The sequence below is a fragment of the Oryctolagus cuniculus genome, chromosome 8, assembly GCF_964237555.1.
Source record: "Oryctolagus cuniculus chromosome 8, mOryCun1.1, whole genome shotgun sequence".
NCBI classification, from domain to species: Eukaryota; Metazoa; Chordata; class Mammalia; order Lagomorpha; family Leporidae; genus Oryctolagus; species Oryctolagus cuniculus.
The window spans coordinates 107,945,740-107,962,178 of NC_091439.1; positions in this window are offsets into that span (position 1 = coordinate 107,945,740).

Sequence of the window (16,439 nt, forward strand, 5' to 3'; positions counted from 1 at the left end):
TGAGCCGCAGCTGCATCTTCACCCAGGTCCCCAAGTGGTTCGTGCACACGGGAGGGTGTGTGCTTCACTGTTGCAAAGGGTGTTGTGATGGATCTGTACCCACCTGCAATCCCTGCGCGTTGGATGTCTTCACTGGCCCATCAGCTAAGACTGTTTGACGGCATGCACAGTAACTTGAGTGCAAGGATTAACCAAATTGGCTTGCTTTGTTTGTCTGCTCAGCCGATGGCTTCTATGTAAGACATCAGTACTAGGGCATCCTGGGGCGTTAAAGCAGCTCTCTAGTATTGTTAAGGACCTAGGGTCATGCATCTTCCCACTCTGCTTGCAAGGTGGATGCTTGGATATTGGGTCTACTTTTCAGGTGAGAGAGAGAAAGAAAGAGGGAGAGAGAGAGAGAGAGAGAGAGAATATGCAAGCCAAGGGTAAGCTCTAAGAGTTTCTCTTTGAAAAGGTTTCCTGGATGCCCCCTGCATTTGTCAGCCAGAGGCTGGTCACACACCATCCCTAGCTGCAAGGGAGTCTGGAAAGTGAATGTTTGCACTTGGGCGCTTCACTACCATGAGAAAAATGAGGGATCTGTCAGTTAGAAAGACCAGGAGGATGGATACAAAAAAGGCCACGGCCTGTGTCTACCCTGCCCGCCCAGCATGGACTGATGCCGGTGGCAGCTGCTGAGTTCTCTACGCTCTGGCCCAGACTTCCAGTTCTTTAAAACCGAGTCGCTAAGTCATTGAGAATGCAGATGTTTACAAGGTCCCTTACACATCCTTGGCAGGCTTCCTTTTCCTCTACCTCAAACATTTCTTCTGTAAACAAATGAGCAGTGAACCAGGCTGGGAACAGAACAGCCCGTCACACGTGCACTGCCCTGCGATTAGGGGTCAGCATCTGCCCGCACCCCCCGCTAGGGGCTGACTTCACCTTCTGGGAAAAGGGTGGGTGGAGGTGTGAATGCTGCAGGCATGCGGACAGGTACTAAAGACTTGCACACAGAGGGTATTGCCTCTACCGCCAGGAAGGGAGGAGACAGGGCGGCCAGGACAGCCACGGGCAGAGCAGGCACAGCCATGACCAAGACTGGTTCCTGTCCGGCAATGAGGGAGATGCAAATCCAGGGCTGAGGCTCCGGTCAGAAGTCTTCCCAGCCTTGTCTGAGAGCAGTGCAGGTCAGGAGCGTCCGCCAGCGGTGCAGAGTGTGCCTTAAGCTTGGGGCCAAGAGCACCGTGTATGTCTGGAAGATCGCTTCCTGTGCGCAAGTCTAGAGTTGGCTGACAGCATGTGATGGGCGGAAACAGAGATTCAGTGTCCTTTCAAAGGCAAGTCTGTCACCAGTACTCATCTCCTTGAGTTTGCTTTTGCAACCCTAAAACAAGAACAACAGGGGCCAGCGTTGTGGTGCAGTGCGGTAAGCTGCTGCTTGCCACACTGGCATCCCGGATCAGAGCACCAGTGCAAGTCCCAGCTGCCCCGATCCCAGCTTCCCGCCCATGTGCCTGGGAAAGCCGCAGAAGACGGTCCAAGTGCTTGGACCACCACCACCCTTGTGGGAGGCCAAGATGGAGTTCCTGGCTGCTGCAACCATTTGGGGAGTGAACCAGCGAATGGAAGAGCTCTCTTGCTCTCCCTCTCTTTGTCTTTTGAAAAAAAAATCAATTTTTTAAAAATAACAATACTTTTAAAAAAGCACTTGGGAAATCAGCTATAAAGCACTGATAAAGACAGGGCAGGTTCATTTGGATGCCCTTTAAAATTTATTTGTTTTCATCTTATTAGAAAGGCAGCGAGAGAGAGAGAGAGTTGCCATCCACTGATTGACTCCCCAGATGCCTGGACTGCCCATCTCAGAGGTGACCCTCACCCCCGTCATTTCTGCTCTTCCTCGCTAGTCATACAGAGTTAGTCATACAGAGCAGTCTGGGGCAGTGTGGGCGGGGACCGTGCAAAGCTGTGAATATCTGTGGGCAGAGACTGGGGAGGCATTTTGCAGGTTGTCTACAGAACTTACCAAGGGGCAAGAGTCTGGCGCAGGGTTCTCTTGGGACACCCTCATGTGTCCTCGTGGAAGGACATGGCCCCTGTCCCAGCTCCCACCCAATTCCAGCTCCCTGCTAACGGGCATCCCAGGAGGAAGCAGAAGGTGGCCCAAGTGCTCGGGTCCTGCCACTGGAGACCCAGATGGAGTTCCAGGTTCCTGGTTTCAGCCTGGTCCAGGTCTGGCTGTTGCCAGCATTTGAGAAGTGAATCAGTATATTAAATCTTTTCTGTGTGTGTGTGTGTGTGTGTGTGTGTGTGTCTTTCAAATAAAAATAGCAATTTAGGAAGAAAAACACTAACTGCTAGAGAGATGAGAGAGCTCGGACTTTTTCTGGGTGCTGCCTCCCAGGGGGGAGAGGAGCGTGCCTCGGGGACTACTGTGCTCGCTTCTGGCTGCAGGAGCACACGCAGGCTCCGTCCCTCTCGCACATGAGCTCACGTTCTGTGCCCCCATGCTTCTGGGTCACGGGTCCCATGCTCCACGGCTCCTTATTCTTAGGGTCGCTCCCAGACCACGCCAGCTCCCACCCAGAAAGCTGTTTTCAACAGGAGTGGGAAGAGGGAGCTTCGGTCTGGAAGGAGCAAGCGAGTCCTGCATTGCTCATCGGGAGGCCTGCGGTGACTCAGCTCACCCGTGCGTCACCTTCTCCTCGGGTGAGTCACAGAAGCTGAGATCCCCATCAGGGTTTCTGGTGTTTGTGTTCAGGTGCTGAAGATTTGCAAGAAGCCATGATAGAATTATACGTGCAGGGACATCCAGATGTTGGCGGAAGCACCCTGGGTGGGGAAGGGGCCGGTGCGGGGTCCCTAGGAACCGCTGATCATTGTTTATGGAGAGCCCGATATCACAGCACCAGGCGACAAAACCAGTGAACCCTGCTCTGCTTTGTCCCCGACAGCGGCTGATGGCCCAATTTCATGCCTGACTTGCAGCCCCTTCACTATCTCCCTCGCTTTGGTATTTTTTTTTTAAGATTTATTTATTTATTTGAAAGGCAGAGTTACACAGAGAGGAGAGGCGGAGAGAGAGAGAGAGAGTCGTCTTCCATCTGCTGTTTCACTCCCCGGTTGGCCACAGCAGCCAGAGCCAGGAGCCCAGAGCTTCTTCCGGGTCTCCCACATGGGTGTAGGGGCCCAAGGACTTGGACCATCTTCTACTGCTTTCCCAGGCCACAGCAGAGAGCTGGATGGGAAGAGGAGCAGCCGGGACTCGAACCAGCGCCCGTATGGGATGCCGGCACTTCAGGCCAGGGCGTTAACCCGCTGTGCCACAGCGCCGGCCCCATTGCTTTGGTATTGCCTTCAGGCAGCCATGGCTTTGAAACAGTTGGTAACTGGCTGGAAACAACCTTGCTGACAGTAGAAGCTAGCTGTTCTCCCCTCTACCCCTTCACTCGACACCCCCACCAAGGTAGCAAAATCACATCTAAAATACATTTGTATCTATTTAGCTCACCAGAGTTCATAACCTTGACACCCACGAATCATCTACTTGCCAGTGATCTTTTCTCTCAATAGGCAACAATGTTTTCCTGGGTTTTCTCCATTGAGTAAAGTCTGGTACTCTGCCCAGTCGTTTGCAAGGTTTGTTGGCTCCTGTTCTCCCGGTCATCTCTTTCTATGAATTCTTCCTGCTGCCGAGGTCTTGGTTATCCTGTGGCGACTGCTCTCCCGTACTGCGTGCTGCTCTCTTCCTCTCTCACCCTGCTGTGAGTCAGGACTTCTTGTTACAAATGTTAGATGCACAAGAAGAACCAACTCTGGTCACAGAGCCGGGAAGGCTGGGGAAGACCGAGGAAAGAGTGAGAACAGGGCCTTGGGACGCCCTCTCCCCCTCCCTCCCTCCGGTCTCTGCCTCCCTTCCTTCTGGCCCACAGCAGAGTGGCTGCGTGGGTGGCTGGCTACAACCGTAAGCCTCTACCTTCAGGACTCTCCATGCAAGGGGACAATAAGAGACGATCCCTCCGTCTCAGCTGGGAAAATCCACTATAGCTCCTCTCACCCCTTCACCCCACCCTTCTAGGGTTACCCACCCTGGGGAAGCCAGTGGCCCTGTTGGGCAGCCCTGGGAGGGGCCCATGTGGCAAAGGATTTGAGGTCTCCTGACCATGGCCAGTGAAGCCATAGAGACCAGGACTCTGCGGGCAGCCACGTGTGTGACCGCACCTGGAAACGCCTGCTCCAGCCCTGTCCGTAACCTCAACCCCTCTGCCACAACCATGTGGATCCTGAAACTGTGGATAGTATGTGTTTGCTGAGCCAGCCTGCTGACCTGCAGGGTGACCTATAGAGCAGGGGCAGAGAACGGCGACACTGGGTGTGGCAAGGAAGGGACACGCATACCCTAGAGTCTGCCCCCTGGGTGACCACAGCCACGGCCACGACCAAGGGGAGGACCATGCGGGAAGAACCCGGTATCTCTGACCAATCAGGAAATCCTAGGTTTTAGCTGCAGCCTCCATTCCCAGGAGCCTGGAAGTAACAGGGAGTGTCTCACTCCCACGCCTCTAGCGCCACCCTTCATGCCACTTAGCGATGACACAAGTTCCAGGGCAAGGGAGAAGAGCAAGGGCCTTGCCCTGGCCACCAAGTGTCTGGCCCTTAGTGGCCTCCCTCACCGTCTCCTCACCTTGCAGAGCCTCTTGGTTGAATTGTCTTGCAAGATCTCTGCCATCCTTTTCCTGTTGGGGTTGGTTGGTCACTAGCCACTACGATGCTTCTCCCTTGGACTCCAGCTCTTAGCCAAGACACCCCACGATACAAGAAGATGGGAAAGTTCCCATCAACCCTGTAATAATCCGAGCAAACGTGCATCGAGCCCAGCTTCCATGGTGGGTGGAAAAGATACCCCGCTATTGGCAAGCAGCGTTCGAAACGCTCATGACCTTAGGCCAAGCCATTCCCGTAAAAAGTGATTTGACCCACTTATTCCAGAACTAAAGCTTATTCCCAAAGAGTCACATTATTCCTTTCAAATGTCATTGGCTTAGCAACTTAAACCCGTAGCTGAGTTCCACTGAGTTCAGCCAGGGAGCTCTGAATTGGACATGGAGTTTGCCAGGTTTCTATTCCAAAAATCTCACAGGCCACAGAGTACAGCTCACAGCCCAGCTCATTCTATAGTGAAAAAAACAAAGAAAAGGAGTGAGACAGGTGCCTACAACACTCCCGGAGAGAAAGACGATTCTTCAAATAAAGAGAAGACTCTTCTACACTAAAATCCAGAAACTAAGCAACAGAAAACACCCCCCTGGGGAGTGCTGCCAAGGTTTGGGCAAGGGTGGTACCGAGGCCCACAAGCTCGCCCCAAGTAGAAAACATGACCTTGCTTCCAAACAACGTCACTTTTAATGGAGGAGGTACAGTGGCCTAAAAGGGAGCCAGTAAGAGCCTGGAGCGTGGCTCCTGTCCACAAAGATGTCTGAGACAGAAATTCTGTGATGGGGCCGTGCTGTGGCTCAGGTTACGCTACCCCCTGGGATGCTGCATTCCATACCAGAGTTAATGCACCTGGGAAAGCAGTGGAAGATGGGACAAGTACCTGGGCCCCTGCACCCACATGGGAGACCCAGATGGAGCTCTAGACTCCTGGCTTTGGCCTGGCCCAGCCCTGGCCGTTGCAGTCTTTTGGGAGAGTGAACCAGTGAATGGTGGATCTCTTTCCCTCTGTCTCTCCCTCTCTCCCTATCACTCTGCCTTTCAAATACACAAAATAAATCTTTAAAAGAAGATCTTCTGGCCGGTGCCATGGCTCACTTGGTTAATCCTCCACCTGCGGCGCTGGCACCCCAGGTTCTAGTCCCAGTTGGGGTGCCGGATTCTGTCCCGGTTGCTCCTCTTCCAGTCCAGCTCTCTGCTGTGGCCTGAAAAGGCAGTGGAGAATGGCCCAAGTCCTTGGGCCCTGCACCTGCATGGGAGACCAGGAGGAAGCACCTGGCTCCTGGCTTCGGATTGGTGCAGTGCGCTGGCCATAGCGGCCATTTGGGGGGTGAACCAAGGGAAAAAGGAAGACATTTCTCACTCTCTGTCTCTCTCTCACTGTCTAACTCTGCCTGTCAAAAAAAAAAAAAAAAAAAAAAAAAGAAGAAGGAGGAGGAGCAGGAGAAGAAAATCTTCTATGATCAAACTACAGAGCTGGGAAAAATGCAAAATATCAGATTCTTCATCCATCTAATAAAATATTCAGCCATGACTAGGCATTTAGCCAGCAGTTAAGATCCCTGCATCCCACGTCAGTGCCTGGGTTCGATTTCTGGCTCTGGCTCCCGACTCCAGCTTCCTGCTAATGCAGACCCTGAGGGGCAGTGGTGATGGCTCAAGTGGTTAGATTCCTGCCACCCACATGGGGGACCCGGGTTGAGTTTCCAGCTCCTGGCATTGTGGGTATTTGGGGAGTGAATCAGCAGAAGGGAGCTCTCTGTGTGTCTGTCTGTCTCTCTGCCTCTCAAATAAATAAAACCAAATATTCACACAATGAAAATGAAATCGTACATTTTTGTCAGGATGCTTCTGGCTGCACAATGGCTGTATTTTCAGCTGAGAGTGCCTTATCAGATTTTCTATTTTCCTGTATAACAAAGGTTATACAGGCTTGGCTGAGTCAACAGCCTAAGGAGGCCGGAGTTGAGTCATCTTTTCCTGAGTTCTCTTCTCTTGCCCTTCATGGTCTAAGGCGGCTGCTCCAGCTCCAACCATCACACCCCAAATGACTCATCTGAACCTGAAAGGAAGGGCTCTGGGATTCTCTTCAGGCCCCTGCCATCCTACCAGATCCCTTTCCCTTTTTGCTACTAAAGCCCAGGCTAGGAAATGTTCCCCAAACAGCTCAGGGTGCATGACTGCGAGTCCTGGCTGCACCACTTCCTAGGGGGTGGAGGGACCCTTCTGAGAAATACCACAGTGCAGTACAACCAGGTCAACTGCAGCGGTTCGGGTGCACGGAGGTGTGGCTTTATGTGATGGCTGTGTAAGGAGTGCTGTAGCTCTAAGACAGCCTATCAAAAGTGTATAACTGACCGTGTCTTAGAAAACCTACAGTTGCTTATGCCAGGGAATATAAGACAACACCATATTTGTTTGGGGCCCAGATTCTGGATACCAAACCCTCTGGGACTGCCGGCAAGAATAAATGCTGTGTCCTCGGTAGGAGCCTCAGTGTCCCACATCTCTGTCCAAGATTCCTGCTACATTTCAAGACCCAGATGGAGCTCCTGGCTCCTGGCTGCAGCCTGGTCTAGCCCTGGCTGTTGTAGCCATTTGGGAGTGAACCAGTGGATGGTAGATCTCTCTCTCTTCCTCCCTCCCTCCCTCCCTCTCCCTCTGTAACTCTTCCTTTCAAATACATGAATAAGTGAAAAATAGCTCAGGGTGTCCCTCCTGCTGGCATTGATGGGGGGAGGAGGGGACATCACAGAGCCTGAAGAAGGGCCCAGGGCTGCCTCTGTTTTTATTGTTTCCCTTTCACCAGTCAGCTGCAAAGCATGGCTGGTTGGACACCTCACAGGTCCTTACAAAGTCCTTGGTGCCAGGAGCTTGGCCCTGGCTAAGGTGGCTGCTGGCTTCCGTTTCATCTCTAACATGACTATTGGAATGCTCATTGTTGGTGCAGTTGTGAAATGACAGCATTGCTTTGGAAACCCTGCTGGACAATATCTGCTCAGTTAGAGGTAACCCAGCGGCTCCAGCCCAAAGCAGCTGCTGCTGTTCCCTCCTTTGCGGCTCTTTTAAATCTCTCCATTTCTATCTCCTTGTCCATGTCTACCTTTTCCACAAATCGGCCCCAGCTTCTAGAGAATGAATGCAAAAAATGTGACTTTGTCGGTTGGTGGGCTCAACCACGACCCCAGATAGGTTTGTCGCACTGAGGCAACATGGCCATCAGGCAGCACGGGGAGCTGCTGGCCACTGAGGTTGAAGATGCCAAAGGCTCTGCAGTTGGATGACAACCACAAAAAAAGAGAGTGGGCATCCGTCCAAGTCCTCGCATCACCACCACCACACACACACACCCCTCCCCGCGCCAGGAGCTTCGCTCTGAGCTCAGAGCATCACGGGCCATGAAATCTTTCTCAGAGCAGGAGTGCCAACAATTTTGGATGGAAGCCGACTTTTGTTCCAAAGTGGAACAGACGATTCTCTGCCCACAGCTGGATCACAGCAGCCTAATCCAGAATGAGAAAATGCTAGACGTGTAAGATAACCTCCCTTTGAACCATGGAACTTTCCAGAAAAGCAAGTGTGGGTGAACAGGAGAAATTTTAGAGACCCATCCTGACTTGGAGGAGTCCACCCTTGGGACGTGCATCTGTCTTTGCTATTGACAAGGAAAAAAAAAAAGAGAGTAGAGCAGGAACAAGGGCGAACATTGCAAAGTGAAGGGCCCTTGACTGGCATGGGTGTCTGACTTCCAGCCTCCAGAGCTGTGGGAAACAAATGGGTTTTTCATCCAGCCAGCCTAGGACAACTTGTCAGAACAGCCCAAATAAGCCCCCAAAGGAAACCTCACCTCCTAGTGCCAGTCTGCAGGCTCGCTCCGCGACAACGGCTCATCTGTCTCCTGGCTTTGTGAGTTCGCCTCTTCTGCACACTTCACACACATGGAACCCAGCAGTGCGCGGCCTTTGGCGCCCAGTTTCATTCACTCAGCAGTGTTTCCGAGGTTCCTCCGTGCGGCAGCCCCTGGCGCTGCAGCGTGTGGACTTGCTCCGTTTTTCTCTGTCCATCAATTGATGGACACCAGTGTTGTGTCCACTCTGTGACTCCTCTGAACAGCATTGCTATGAACATTTGCATGTAAGATATTTTGTGGGGGCCAGCACTGCGGCAGAGTGGGTTAAACCGCTGCCTGTGGCACCAGCATCCCATATGGGCACCGATTTGAGTCCTGGCTGCTCCACTTCTGATCCAGCTCCCTGTTAATGCACCTGGGAGAGCAGCAGAAGATGGCTCAAGTCCTTGGGCCCTGCACTCACCTTAGGAGGCCTGGATGAAGCTCCTGGCTCCTGGCTTTGGCCTGGCCCCCTGGCTCCTGGCTTTGGCCTGGCCCAGCCCTGGCCCTTGTGGCCATTTGAGGAGTGAACCAGTGGGTAGAAGACCCTCTCTCTCTCCCTCTCTTTCTCTCTCTCTTTATAACTCTGCTTATCAAATAAAATAAATAAATCTTTTAAGAAAAGATTTTTTGCGAATGTATATTTGCAATTATCTCTCTTTTTTTTTTACAGACTCGTTTTATTTATCTGAAAGGCAGAGATACAGAGACAGGGATAGACAGGGAGAGAGACATCTTCCATCCACTGATTCACTCCCCAGATGCCTGCAATGGCCAGGGCTCAGCCAGGCTGAAGCCAGGAGCCTGGCGCTCCATCTGAGTCTCCCACATGGGTGGCAGGTGTCCAAGGACTTGGGCCATCTCTGCTGCTTTCGCAGGCACCTCAGCAGGGAGCTGGATCAAAAGTGGAGCAGCTGGGACTCAAATCAGTACTTATACTGGAAGCTGATGTCGTAGGTGGTGGCTTAATCCACCGTGCCATGACGCCAGCCCCTGCAGTTTTCTTGGGTATATACCTAAGAGTGGCATTGTTGGGTCATGTAGTAATTTTGTATTTAATTTCCAGGAAATGCCAAGCTGTTTTCCCCAGTGGCTGGACCATTCTATATTCTCATCAGTAGGGTATAAAGATTCCAGGTTTCACACATCCATGGCAACACTTGCTATTTTCCGTTGTTTGTATTACAGCCATCCTAGTGGGCGTGAGGTGGTGCTCACCGCTGCTTTGATTTGTGTCTTTCTAATGGCCAATCATATTGAGCTTCTTTTAATGTGTTTGTTACCCATTTGTGTACCTTCTTTGGAGACATGCCTGTTGAAATTCTTTGCTCATTTTAGCTTCGGACTATTTGTCTTTTTGTTGTTGAACTGTAAGCGTTCTTTACATATTTGTGGTGCTAGCTCCTTATCACCTATGATTAGCAAATATTTTCTCCTGTTCTGTGGGTGTCTTTTTACTTTCTCCATGGTATCCTTTGAAGTACAAAAGTCTCTCTCTCTCCTCTCTCTCTCTCTCCTCTCCTCTCTCTCCTCTCTCTCTCTCTCTCTTCCTCTCATTCCCTTGTCCATGGGACCGCCTTGATTCTGCACACCTTGGCCGGTGCCGGAGGAAGAGTAGAGACCTGCGTGTGGCTGGGGGCTGGAGCAGGGGCTGTGCAGTGTCATGTTCCATGTAGCCACCTCCTCCTGCCTGAAGGCTGTGCAGGTGACTCCTGTCTGACACATGGAGGGTGACCGAAGCCGTGTTGTGCCTGATGGAGGCTGCCTCCATGCAGTGAGCTGCTCTGGGGAAACCCGCATGCCAAAGCCGTAGGGGAAGCCTGGCCGACGGCTGCCCTGCACCCAAGGAAAGCTGTGGCTGCGGGAGTCTGCTGGTCAACCCACAGGTGTGGCCTGTGCCCCCGCAGCACGGCTGCTTGTACTGCCAAAGACAGCAACCACCACATAGCTCAACAGGACCAGGCTCAGATCAGCAGCCCTGGTGTCTCCTAAGCACCTCTTTGGAAAAATCGGAACCAGTTTCTTTCCGCGTCTTGCCCTTTTACCCACAACTGTGTGCGTTTTGCCTTCAGACTAATGCAGAGTTATGGAGGACACGTAATTGCAACATCGTTTAAGCAAAAATGAGGTTAGGAAGATAACCCAGATGTCCAAATAATATCCGATATACACAAAAGGACCATAGGACATGCCCCCAGGATGGCCTGATTTCAAATCTTTCTCACTGTCCAAGTGTATCCCATTTGGGATTCAGAAAAGGGGGCTGCCACCGCTCCACCTGCTGTAGGTTGGATGTGCTGTGTCCCCCAAAGGTTGCTTGCTAGAAACTTGGCCCCCAGTGTAACAATATCGAGAGGTGGTGGGTCTTTAGGAGGCGGGGCCTAGTGGGAGGTAACTCGGTCAAAGGGACACCACCCTGGGAAGAGATCCAGGTCCTCACATGGGAGTGGGTCAGGTTTTGCAGGAATCAATAGTTCCCGCAAGAATGGGTTGTTAACAAAGCGAGCTCCGCTTTCTCGGCTGGCTCTCTGTCTTCCTCTCTCTCACACACAGAGGCTCCTTCCACGCACAACCCCGCTTATCTGCTATGCAGCGATGCAGCCAGCAGGCCCTTGCCAGAACCCACTGCCATGCTGTTTGGACTTCCCAGCCATCAAAATCATGAGCCAAATAAACCCCTTCTCAATATATCTCACCCAGCCTCGGGCATTTCATTATAGCAACACAAGGTCACAGCAACCCTTGGGAATCACTTACAGGTGTAGAGAATTCAATCCTGCCTCACTTGGGTGTTCATCAAAGGTTACAAGAGGCCATTGTTTGGGGTTAGCCTCCTTGGGACCAAGCCAAGACAGGGCCACTTAGGCCAAGGGAAGATCACTTTTCCTGAAAACAGGAGGTTCATAGCAAGCATCAGAAAGAGCCCAGTCTACCTGGTCATCATAGAGGATGTCCCCTCTTCCTGAATTCCCACAAGAAAGTCACCTGTGGTAGCCCAATGTCAACCAATGTGCTATTTTCAAAAACCTTTATTTATATTTACTCTTTTCATCTACTTGAAAGGTAGAGTGACAGACAGAGGGAGATGGCGAGAGAAATCTATCCACTGATTCACTCCCCAAATGCTTTGCAACAGTCAGGGCTGGGCCAGGCCAGAGCCAGGAACCTGGATCTCCAAATGGGTCTCCCACGTGGGTGGCAGGGGCCCAAGTTGCCCCCAGGGTGCACATTAGCAGGAAGCTGGATCGAAGGCAGAGGAGCCGACTCAATCCCAGGAATTCCCCAACGGGATGTGCGTGTCTCAAGTGACAGCTTAACCCACTGTGCCACCATGCTTGCCGCTGCTACGTTTTTATAGACTGTATATTTCTTTTTTCGCCTTTTACAAAAACCAGCCATCTGTCATGTCCAGCAGAACACATCTGTTTCACAGAAGGAGCTGTTGCTCGATTCTAGATTGGCAAATAAAAGCCGATTTAGGTCTTTTTAATCTGTTGCAATTTTGTCTTTGTACATAGGTTATTTCATTTGCATCAACAGTTGGGGGGGAGTCAGCGCTGTGGCTCACTTGGTTAATCCTCTGCCTGCAGCGCCGGCTTCCCATCTGGGTGCCGGATTCTTTCCCGGTTGCCCCTCTTCCAGTCCAGCTCTCTGCTGTGGCCCGGGAGTGCAGTGGAGGATGGCCCAGGTGCTTGGGCCCTGCACCCCATGGGAGACCAGGAGGAAGCACCTGACTCCTGGCTTCTGATCGGCACAGCACGCCAGCCATAGCGGCCATTTGGGGAGTGAACCAGCGGAAGGAAGACCTCTGTCTCTCTCTCAGTGTCTAACTCTACCTGTCAAATTAAAAAAAAAAAAAAAAAACAGTTGAGAGGGGTATGGGTTAATGAGTAAAAACTCCACCAATAGTTTGAGACTGCAATTGGCAAGCAGGTCCTAGACCATCTCCAAAGCCAAGAAAGTTCCAGAAACAACAGCAAACTTGAGAGATGCTGCTTATGGCTTAGTTGAGTCTAAACAAGGATGTGATTGGGCCCTGCTTGCCTTACTCCACGTGGGGGACGTCAGTGCACGGTCAGCTCTGACATGCAACCCAGAGGGACTGCTGTGCTCGGAGGAGCCGAGCAGGGGCCGGAGGGAGAAGGAACCTCTGGCATTCCCGCTCTGGCCAACACTGGCATTCCTTTCATCTCCTCTTATAAGGAAGCTGCTGTGTGGTCCAGCCCTGGTACCAAATACTTATTCCATAAAAGCACATGAGTGTCTGGTCTGACAATGAGAGGGGGCCTTAACCCGCCCTTTCTCTTCCTTTGCAACCCACAGCCCTGTGTGCGTGGGGACGTGGAGCGCAATAGGAAAAGCAGAGACCAAGCGTTGGAATCTTCTGGGCCATTTAACACAAGGAGCTCATCCTGTATGCAGCCTGAGACTTATTTGGGAATATTCGAGAGTTTGGTAAGGTGGATCCGGATGGTACACCTGTGGGCTACATCTGGTTTCCTTTCAGTGCAGTAGGCATGGAAGGGGTGGCTAAGAGGCAGCAGGCCCAGGGCAGGCACAGGGGTGCAGGGTGACGAGGCCTCACCTGGCTGTCTCTCGGGAGATTCGCTCAGCATCTGGGCTGAGCTCCCGCAGGCCGCGCATTCCCCCTTACACAGCCTGGCGCTCTCCAAGTTCACATGCACCTCCAGAACCAAGCACAGGTGCAGCATCACACGGCAGCTCAGGCGGAGTCCGAGGGAGGGCCACAGCCTTCCTTCCAGGCTGTGCACCCACGCTGTGCTGGGATGCCCAGCAGGGCCTCGACAGCCGGTCTTCCCCCAAGTCGAGATCAGGGCGTACATACTCAGAGCCTCTTAAACAGGAGGTGGGGAGAGTGAGGCCTCCACTCCTCATCAGCAGCTCGGCCCCCACAGTCTGTCCAGCCTCAGCGGGGAGGGAAAGAGACCGCACTGTCCTCTCTTTGGGTGGGAAATGTTAGAGCCATAGAAAGGTTTAGAATAGAAGTTATTGGCCTTGACAAGGTTCCAGGCTGCTGGAGGCTGGAGACCACCTCGGAGCAGGAGGGGAGCTTGGGCGGCTGCAACAAGAGTGGATCCTCTCCCTGTTCCACCAGCTTTGTCCACCCCAACGACGGCTCCACCCTGGGCCCTGGGACTCCAGGCTGTGGGTGAGCAGAGACCCTGGGGAACTACACACATGGCTGGGGGCACCCTGCTTAGTTGAGGAGAGACTCAAGACTCTCGTTGGGCAACTCATAAAAAAAAAAAAAAAAAACAAAGTGATGGGTGCGCACACACATCCCCTTCCACCAAAGCTGGGCGTGCTCTGGACGAGGGGGGAACTTCTGGAGTGCATGAGACGCTTTTATATCATGGGCTCGTCCCCTCGACCACGGGAGACGAGGCCTCTTCCTCTCTCCATCCTCGCCTTCTTCCATCAAACTGTACCTGTCTTACGTCTGACCCCTCAGTGGCTCCCTGCCACGTAGCAAGTTATATTCTGAGATTGGCCTTCAGGGCCTCCCCTTGAAGGAGTCGTCTGTTGGGAGCCTTCTGGGTTAGCACCGTAGCATTGTGTGTGGTGGGGGGGAGACACGAAGTGTTGAAGTTTTTACTGTTTCCCCTCCTTCCGCGTCACACTGACTCTCTAACCCCCACTGTCTTTAATGACTTGAACTGAAGTCTTCACATTGGATGGAAAACACTTAAAATTCCATTTGCTCTCATGCACAGCGTGCCCAGTGTCTCCAAAGGTGACCAAAAACGCAATGGGTGCCAACGACTTGGACTTAGCAGCAGGGGTGTGACCATGACCCTCAGGGCTTTCCCCGTAGCTGGCCAAGGCTCCAGGGAGAGCTACCAGAGAGAATCAGAGAGCTGCACCGGTCAGGGCCACTCTGTTAAGAAATAACACCCACCATCTACAGGTGAGAGAAAACCTACACACACACACACACACACACGCACATGTACACACACATGCACACACATACACACACGCACACACATACACGCACAGGATCGATCCAGGATCTGCTGAGGACACCAAGATCCTCGAGTCCCTGACATATGGTGGGTGGGATTGCACACAGCCTCTGTGCATTCTCCCACAGACGTCGCGTGCTCTCTGCATTCCCCGTAATACCGAGTGCAGGGTACGTGCTATGTAAACAGCTGTTATACTGTGTTGTTTAGGGAATGATGACAAGAGAGATGTCTGAGCATGCTCAGTACAGGCAGAACCATTGTAAGCCCAGCTACAGTTTCAATCTGTGGTTGGTTGAACCCATGAATGAGGAATCTGTGGCTATGAAGGCCAGCTACAAAATATATGGCTGAATAATATGTTTCTAAAATTTTTCTATTTATTTGGAAGGCAAAGAGACAGAGAGAACACTCCTCTCTGAGTCACTCCTTAAATGCCTGCAATAGCTGGGGCTGCCATAGCCAAAGGCAGGAGCCCAGAAATCAATCCAGCTGTCCCGCGGGGTAGCAGGGACCCAAGAACTGGCACCATCACCTGCTACCTCCCAGGGAGCTCCTGAACGGGAGCTGGGGTAGAGAGCAGGGCTGGAAATCAGACCCGGACGCTGGGATAAGGGATGCAGACATCTCTTCTGATGTCTAAATGAATAGGCCAAATGCCCCCACCCCCGGAATAGCATTTTGAAATAAGAGTGGGGGTTCCATCCCTTTTCTCTCTGTAAGACTCCTTTCCCCTCCTTCTTTCCCAGCAGGCTCTGGCCTTGTTCCCTTGGGGGAGAAACAAGCAAGGAAGAAAATAGATATTGCTGGAAGGTGTTTTTTATGATTTATTTATGTATTTGAAAGTCAGAGTTACATAGAGAGAGAAGGAGAGGCAGAGGCAGAGAGAGCGAGGTCTTCCATCTGCTGGTTCACTCCCCAGTTGGCCGCAACAGCCAGAGCAGCGCCGATCCAAAGCCAGGAGTCAGGAGCTTCTTCCGGGTCTCCCACACTGGTGCAGGGCCCCAAGGACTTGGGCCATCCTCTACTGCTTTCCCAGGCCACAGCAGAGAGCTGGATCAGAAGTGGAGCAGCCAGGTTTCCAACAGGCGCCCGCAAGGGATGCTGGCACTGCAACTTTACCCACTACACCACAGCGCCGGCCCCTGAAAGGTGGTTTGCTCCATGTTCTGAAAGCTCAAGCCAGGAGCTGGCATTGTGTTGCAGCAGATTAAGCCACTGCCTGAGATGCCAGCCTCCCACATGAGTGCCCGTTTGAGTCCTGGCTGTCCACTTCTATTCCAGGCCCCTGCTAATGTGCCTGGGAGGCAGCAGAAGGTGGCTCAAGTCTTGGGTCCCTGCCACCCACATGGGAGACCCAGATGGAGTTCCAGGCTCCTGGCTCAGCCCTCAGCTCAGCCAGCCAGGCTGCCTGGCCCTTTGGAGAGTAAACCAGCAGATGGAAGATCTCTCTCTCTCTCTCTCTCTCTAACTCTGCCTTTCAAATAAATAAAAAAAATTTAAGCCTCAGCTCTCAGGGAATCCTAGGGCTGGGGCCTCATGGAGATTAGAGAATGAGAATCAACCCCGGACTGCAAGGAGTTTTGCACAGGTAGGGGTGGGAAGGTGCTCCCAAACCGGTGAGCAGAAAGAACCATGCCTGGCCTTGTGGTGCGGTCCCTGCTGAGGAAACACCCCAGGGAGAAGAGGGCCATGTCTGGCAGAGAGGATCAGGGCTCCCTTGCCCGAGTCTCCTGCGGCACAGAGCTGGAACACAGGACGGGCAAACAGGTCTGAGCAGTGACCCGTGTGGAGCAGGCCCCAGGGAGCCTCCCGATCACCGCCCCCCCCCCCCAAGCCCTACCACCCAGCGTCTTGGCACCTGGAAG